Source organism: Chiroxiphia lanceolata, chromosome 30, assembly GCF_009829145.1.
Source record: "Chiroxiphia lanceolata isolate bChiLan1 chromosome 30, bChiLan1.pri, whole genome shotgun sequence".
Lineage (NCBI taxonomy): Eukaryota > Metazoa > Chordata > Aves > Passeriformes > Pipridae > Chiroxiphia > Chiroxiphia lanceolata.
In genome coordinates this window covers 588108-595779 of record NC_045666.1, presented here as the reverse complement: position 1 = coordinate 595779, position 7672 = coordinate 588108, and the positions used below count along the sequence as shown (strand labels likewise).

The window sequence follows — 7672 nt, the reverse complement described above, 5'->3', positions numbered from 1 at the left end:
GGAGAGCTGCCTGAAGAGAGGGAGAGCTGCCCGCAGGGAGGGAGAGCTGCAGGCAGGGAAGGAGAGCTGCAGGCAGGGAGGGAGAGCTGCAGGCAGGGAAGGAGAGCTGCCCGCAGCCACAGCTCCCCACAGAAGGCAGGAGAGGAGCAGGTTTGCTCCTGCAGGAGGAGGAGAGTTCTGTCTGCCAGGCAGGGCAGCTAAAAATAAAAGCCCCCCCAGGACCCCGGGGTGGGCGAGGGGTGGCTGGGGAGGATGGTGAGAGCGGGAAGGGAAGCGGGAGAGTAGAGGGACTGTCCTCCAGTGCTTGAGTCTTCTCGGGAGGTGGCTCCTTCCACCTGGAATTCCCACCCCAAAACCCTCCCCAGGGTGGTGGCCTTCACCTTCCTGAGGCACCTTCACCTTCCTGAGGCACCTTCACCTTTCTGAGGGACCTTCACCTTCCTGAAGCACCTTCACCTCTCTGAGGGACCTTCACCTCTCTGAGGGACCTTCACCTTCCTGAGGCACCTTCACCTCTCTGAGGGTCCTTTCTGAGATGCTGGTGCCCCATGCCCAGGGGAAAGGTGGCAATGCCACATCTGTGGCACCGTGGCCTCCTCCCAGCCCTGGTAGGGGAGGCCCTGGGGGTGTTCAGGGCAGGATTGGGGTGTCCCAGCCCCACAAAACTGGGTGTTTTGGGTCCCACCTGTGTTTTAGGCTCAGAACGTGGTGGCTGGTTCGTTAAGGATTAGGACCCAATTTGAGCCCTGTGGGGTTGCCACATCGATATTGGGGTCGTGAAGGGGGCAGGGAAGGTGCCCCTGGGGGTCTGGGTGCCCCTGCACAGCCACTCCCAGCACGGGGGACACGAGGAGGCTCCAACCCCTCGGGAGAGGCTCCAAACTCTTGGGAAAGGGGACGGCTCCGAGCCCTTGGGAAAGGGGGAGGCTCCAAACCCTTGGGAAAGGGGGAGGCTCCAACAATCCTTCAGGAAAGGGGATGGCTCCAAGCCCTCGGGAAAGGGGACGGCTCCAACCCTTCGGGAAAGGGAATGGCTCTGAGCCCTCGGGAAAGGGGACAGCTCCGAGCCCTTTGGAAAGGGGGCGGCTGTGGCCCCACTCCGTGTCCACGTGGCAAAGACCCAGAACATTCCAGCCACCTGGAACATCCCTGATCCCAGAGCCCTTCCCTCTGGGATGCACTGATGAACTGAGGGCGACCCCGACGCTCATTCCTCGCGGGATATTCCCACTGGAAACCATCCAGCCCCCCCCAACAGCCCCAGGGAGGGGCACGGGAGGGTTAAACCCGCCCCTAATCCGGGTTTAGGGGTGGAGGAGGCATCACCACACCTAGGGTTAAACCCACCCCTAATCCCGGCTCAGGGGTGGAGGAGGCATCACTCACACCCACAGTGCCCCTCCAGCACCTCCCTGGAGGCCTCACCCCCCGGCAGAACCATCTCCCATCCCCAGTCTGAGCCAGGAAGAGGCATTTTAAATGATTTCTCCCCTTTTGAAGGAGCCGGTCCCCGGTGGGCGATTCCGCAGCGAGGGCGTGAGGAGGATCTTGCCTGGCCCCGGTCCCAGTAAATCACAGTTCAGAGGCAGCTGAACTCCATTTTGGGATTATTAACCCCAGCCCTGCTCGTTTGTTTGGCCTGTCTGGAGGGCTAAATATAGTGATGGGCGTGGGGGAGAATCGTGTGCAGCTGCTAAAGGCAGCCCCCCCCCCCAAAAAAAAAACTCAAAAATGATTGAAAAAAAATACAAATCCAACAAAACAGGAAGGCCACGGCTGGGAAATGAGAAGCAGCTGTGAAGAGGAGGGATGAGATGTCGGGACAGGGAGGGCCTGACTTCAGAACTCGCAGGAAAACGGCACGAGAAAAATTTCCCAACCCCTTTTGGAAGCCCTGTCCTGGGGTGGGCCCTTGGCAGGGAGTGCCCCAGGGGCAGGAATGTCTCCAGGGTGGATTCTCCAGGGTGGATCCTGCAGGGAATGTGCAGGTGGATGTGCAGGAATCTCTGCAGTTGGATGTTGGGATGCCACCACACAACCTCCTGCTGTGCCTTTGGGACAGACCCAAATCGCCCCGAAATGTCCCCAACAGGCACGTGCCAGACCCAGGGAGACCCGGGGCTGGGAATTTTGGGAATGAGAGGCTGGGAGCGGTGAAACACTCTGAAAACACACACAGACAGGTGTGGGAAGGTGTGGGATGGTTTGGGAAGGTTTGGGAAAAGAAAGAAAGGGAAGGGAAGGGAACTGTAAATAATCGTAAATATATATATATATATTGCTTTAGTTCGGTTTATATCAAGTCCTTTGGGTTTTGTTTTTCCCCTTTCCTTTAATAAAGGGAAGGGGGCTTTTTGGAGTGGGTTCAGGGACCTGGTGTGATCCAAACCACGACACCTCCAACCCCTTTTCCTCCCCGGCTCCAACGTTAAACTCCAACAGCTGCACCTGAACCACCGTTTAACGCGGGCACAGAGCTCGGGGAGGGCAACCCCCCGCCTCGGATCCCCGTGCCGGGGGCATCCCCTGCCCAGGTGAACCCCCGTGTTTACCTGCCAACCCCCTCTCCCCGCAGGTGTTGCCCGGGGGGGGGGACGTTCCTGGGGTCACCCCGGGGCTCTCTCGCTCTTCCCCGCTTCGTGCTCGCGGCTTCCTGTTTGCCCCGGGGGAGTTTGGGGTGAGAACGGCCCCGGGTGGGTTTGTTTTGATGCAGCACAGCGAGGGAGAGCGGGGTGGCATCGCCCGGGCTGCGGTTTTGGCAGCTGCTGGCACCGGGTTCTCCCCCCGCGGGCAGGTGCTGCTCCCGCGACCGCGAGGAGGAGGAGGAGAAGGAGGAGAGGGGGGAGCTCAGCTCTCACATCAAGGTGCTCCCAACTGAAGTGCTGCCCGCGTGCTCGGCTTGTGGTGGGTGGGCCCAGCCCTTCCTGAGCCCCAAAATCCGCCCTGGGGATGCACCTGGGGCTGCTGAACTGCTCAGCCCTGGTGCTGCTCCTCGGCAAAACACGGGGCTGGGAGGGAAAGGGGAGACTCTGTGGGACACGTCCCAGGCTCACCGTGCTCCTCAGTCCCTCTGTGGGCCCTGGAGAAGGGGTTTTTTCTCCTGGAAAAGCTGTGCAGGATCACCAAGTCCACCCTGTGCCCCATGCCCACCTTGTCCCCCAGCTCAGAGCACTGAGTGCCACGTCCAGTCCTTCCTTGGACACCTCCAGGGATGAGGACTCCAAACCTCCCTGGGCAGCCCCTTCCAGTGCTCCTTGCTGAGCTGGTGAGGAGGAGGAGGAGGAGGAGGAGGAAGAGAAGGAGGAGGAGGAGGAGGTGAGGGGGAGCTCAGCCCCTACATCAAGGTGCTCGTCTACAGGGTGAGGAGCTCCCAACCCAAGTGCTGCCCGCGTGCTCGGCTTGTGGTGGGTGGGCCCAGCCCCTCCTGAGCCCCAAAATCTGCTCTGGGGATGCACCTGGGGCTGCTGAACCCCCTGGCCCTGGTTCTGCTCCTCACCCTGGTTCTGCTCCTCCTCACCCTGGTTCTGCTCTTCCTCACCCTGGTTCTGCTCTTCCTCACTCTGGTGCTGCTCCTCATCCTGTTCTGCTCCTCACCCTGTTCTGCTCCTTCTCACCCTGTTTCTGCTCCTCACCCTCCTTCTGCTCCTCACCCTGTTCTGCTCCTCCTCACCCTGGTTCTGCTCCTCAGCCTGGTTCTGCTCCTCAGCCTCCTTCTGCTCCTCACCCTGTTCTGCTCCTCCTCAGCCTGTTCTGCTCCTCACCCTCCTTCTGCTCCTCACCCTGTTCTGCTCCTCCTCACCCTGTTCTGCTCCTCCTCAGCCTGGTTCTGCTCCTCACCCTCCTTCTGCTCCTCACCCTGTTCTGCTCCTCCTCACCCTGGTTCTGCTCCTCAGCAAAACACGGGGCTGGGAGGGAAAGGGGAGACTCTGTGGGACACATCCCAGGCTCACCGTGCTCCAGGGTGACAGGAGCTGCCAGGCTCCCTCTATGGGCCCTGGAAAAAGGGCTTTTTCTCCTGGAAAAGCCCTCCAGGATCACCAAGTCCCCCCTGTGCCCGATGCCCACCTCGTCCCCCAGCCCAGAGCACTGAGTGCCACGTCCAGGCCTTCCTCGGACACCTCCAGGGCTGGGGACTCCAAACCTCCCTGGGCAGCCCCTTCCTCTGCCCGACCACCCTTTCCAGGAGGAAATTCTTCCTCAGAGTCCTCAGCTCAGCCCAGGCAAAGCTCACCAAGGCCGTGCCTCCTGCCCACCCCTCTGGCAGGGACCCCTCTGTCCTGCTTTGGGTGTCTAAGCCCAGATGATTTTTCCTCCAGAGAAAGGAGAGCTGGGACAGCGGCACAGCCCCGGAGAAACTCTGGCTCTGGGCAAATTCGTTTGAAACCCAGAACTTCTTTTCCATCCCCAATTTGCAGGAGCCAGGAGGGATTTAACCCCTGGTTTTGATGCTCCACCTCGATCCCAGGTGGAGGCAGGAGAGGGAGAAATGTGGGCAGAGAGCCTGAGTCCCTGTGCAACCCCCCGGCTGGGAGAAGAAGCTCGATTTGCTGAGGCCGGGGATGGTTAAAGAGCTCGGCCAGGAATCTGCACCAAACCTTTGACACACAAGACATTTCCCTTTCGGGCCAAGGCAAACAAAGGAAGGAAGCGTCTGGGACTTTTAAAGCGACCCGGTGGAGACAGGTGAGGGTAGATAAGGGCTGAAGGAAGAGTGGGTCGGGCAGGGGAAGGAGCTCGTTTGGCAGATCTGCTGGAGTCCTCGGAGCTCCGCAGAGGGGAGGTGAAGCTGCCTCGGGAACGGGAGAAACAAACGGCCCCCAAGTGCTGAGCGAGGGGTTTCTGTTCAGCCTCCGCTTGTTTTTCCACACACTTTGCAGAGTTCTCTGTGCCTGAGGCTGCCAGGGCTGCCCTGCTCACCCCCTGAGCACCACCAGGCTCTGGGAAGTCTCCCGGGCTCAGGTGCTGGGGCAGCCCTGACCATTCCTGGCAGATCCCACCGTTCCTCAGCTTTTCTTTGGTGTAAAAGAGTCTTTACCCCTTTCCAGATTATTTAGAATATTTAGATTATTTAGATCAGAATATTTAGATTATTTAGATTATTTAGATTAGATTAATTAGAATATTTCGATTATTTAGATTATTTTTTAACAGTGTTCCAACCCCCCCCCCCTTGATTTTATGAGAGATAAAATACGATTTTTATGTATAGGGGTGTATTGGGAAATTGTGAGATACCCAAGTCCCCTTTGGAACTTGGGTGTCGGGGTCTTTTTTTGGCCGGATCAGGGGGAAATATAAAAGTTCTTAAAAATTAAAACGAGCAGCTGGAGCTGTTCTTGCCCTGCCAAAGGGGAGAAAACCCCCCGTGGGATGGAGGGATTGAAAAATAACAGCACATCATTAAAAAATAAAGACTTTTCATTAACGCTGTTCTCTGTCCCTACACCATTTGTATGGGGGGGACAACGGGGAATCCTCGTGTTTCCAGCACTGGGAATGGCACCAGCAAGGAGTTTCCAGTGGGATACTGCCTCTGACAGCACATCCTGCACCATCTCAGCTGCTGAGGGACCGCAGCCCTTCCCAAAGTAACATCCTCGACTTCTCATCCTTGTAAAAAAAAAATAAAAAATAAAAATAAAAAAAAATTTAAAAAAAATAATTAAAAAAAAAATAAAAGAGATTGCTGGAAGATTGTCCCAGATTTCAAATGCCAGGGCTAAGCAGGCCTGGGTAGGGTTAATTTTCCTCTCAGGGTTTCTATTCCTCCTAACAAGAGTCACCTGTGTGGTGACTCCTCAGCTCCCCTGCAGGAATATCCCCCTGGGAACGTTTTGCTCTTTGACCCCCCCCCCAACTCTTCCCATTCTCCACAAAATCGCTCCGGTTTCTTTTTTAACCCTTTTTTCCCCCTCGAGGCACGGCACAGCAGGATTCAGTCCAGGCATGGGGAGGCTCCCTGGGGGATCCACGGGGGGGGTGGAGGGTTAATTGGTGGGATCTCCAGGAGGAGTAGGAGGGTCCTCGGTGCCACCCCTGGCTCGGTCACAGAGTCACAGAGTCACAGATCCCACCCTGGGCAACTCGGTCTCATCATCTGGGGGGGTTTGGGTGCTGTGGGTCGTTAAAGAAACACCCAGGGACTGGTTTCCCTGGCCGGGACTCGCCGGGTCTGGACGAGCCCGACGTGGCGACAGCAGAGCTGCTGCTTTCTGGGTCCTTTATAAAGCAAAGCGGACAAAACGAATCCGAGGTTCTGAACCCAAAGTTCTCCTTTCCTATGGGCGCCTCGTTTGGGGCTCGTTCCCGGGGGTTTCCAGCGGAGGAGCCGCTGGGCTGAGCCCGCTCCTCCCTCCTTGCTCACACAGAAAAGCCATCGGAGAGGCAGTGGAATCCCTTCAAATCCCAGAAAACCGGCTGGAGCACCATCTGGAGGCAGCTCCTGGAAGGCGTGGGCAGAGCGGGCAGCTCTGGTAGCACCTTTCGGGGGCTGAGCAGGACCCAGCCCGGCTCCAGAGCTCCCGTCCCACCCGTGGCCTTGGATCCCAGGACCTTGAGTTATCCCGTCCTGCCTCTTCCCAGCTCGGACAAAGCCCCTTTGTGGCCGTTCTGCCGCGTCACCCGCAGCCAGGTGACCCCAAAACGAGGGTTTTTCCCAGTGGGTGTCCCTGTGGAACAGGAGGGAAGCCCTCAGATCACACTTTTCCCCCTCCAACCTTTGCATTTATGACCCCGCTGCAACTTCTCGCCCGCGTTTCTCTGCCCTCCCTCAGTTCTTTTTCCCTGGAGCGCCGAGCCCAGGGCAGGAATCACTTCCCCGGCCCCGTTGGCCCCACTGCTTTGCTGCTCTCCCTGCCCCACATCAGCTCCCCAAGGCCCTGGAGCTTTCCCAGAGCAGCAGCGAAGGCTCCTCCGGGTTTATCATCCCATCAGAGCAGTTGGGGGACAGTTGGGTGTCTCTCCGGGGGCCGATAGAAGGGAAGGCTTTGCTCTGGCAGATAAAGGGGCCCTCAGGAGGAGCCAGGGGAGGCCGTTGGTATCTGAGGGTCTCCCGGGCCCGGCAGACACACCCTGAGCACGTGTGGGGCGGGGGGGCCTCACGTAGGCAGAGGGGTCAGTTAACTGAACCCTCGCTATCATCACCCTCCTTCTCCCTGGGATTGTTTCTCCCGCTGATCCAGCCCTTGCAGTGACTTCCTGTGTTCCTCAGGCTGCAAACAGGCAGTCAAATCCCAATGTTTCTTGGGGGTGGATTAATTCAGGGCAGGTATAAGCACTTCAGGAAGGTGTTTCAGCCTCAGATTTTTTTTGGAAATGCTTTTAACAGCTGGTTTTTCTGCTCGAACAGTAGGCAGAGGTTAGATTATCTACATAATCTAAATATTCCAAATAATCTAATCTAAATATTCTAAATCATCTAAATAATCTAAATATTCTAAATCATCTAAATAATCTAATCTAGATAATCTAAATATTCTAAATATTCTAAATAATCTAATCTAAATAATCTAAGTAATCTAAACAATCTAAATAATCCAAAAGCGGTGCAAAAGCATCGCTCTTGTTCCCAGCAGGGCGATGCAACCCCATCCGCGGGGATCCTCTGCCCTCTGCTGGAACCGAGTTCTGGATTAACAGCCCTTTTCCCAGGAAAAAAAAAGGCTCGCAGCCT

General features: G+C 57.0%; 1 long non-coding RNA gene across 5 annotated transcripts; it reads left to right on the top strand.

The window, feature by feature from the left end:
• Positions 1 to 2462: 2462 nt before the first annotated feature.
• Positions 2463 to 5631, top strand: LOC116800036. Of its 5 annotated transcripts, none has more exons than XR_004361157.1 (4): positions 2474 to 2534; positions 2763 to 2904; positions 4416 to 4683; positions 5489 to 5631. It is a non-coding gene; the product is annotated as an uncharacterized LOC116800036 (long non-coding RNA). The 5 variants fall into 5 exon arrangements; XR_004361156.1 differs by having other exon boundaries at positions 2492 to 2534; positions 2714 to 2904; XR_004361159.1 differs by lacking the exon at positions 5489 to 5631 and adding an exon at positions 4878 to 5039 and having other exon boundaries at positions 2492 to 2534; positions 2714 to 2904.
• The last annotated feature ends 2041 nt before the right edge of the window (positions 5632 to 7672 follow it).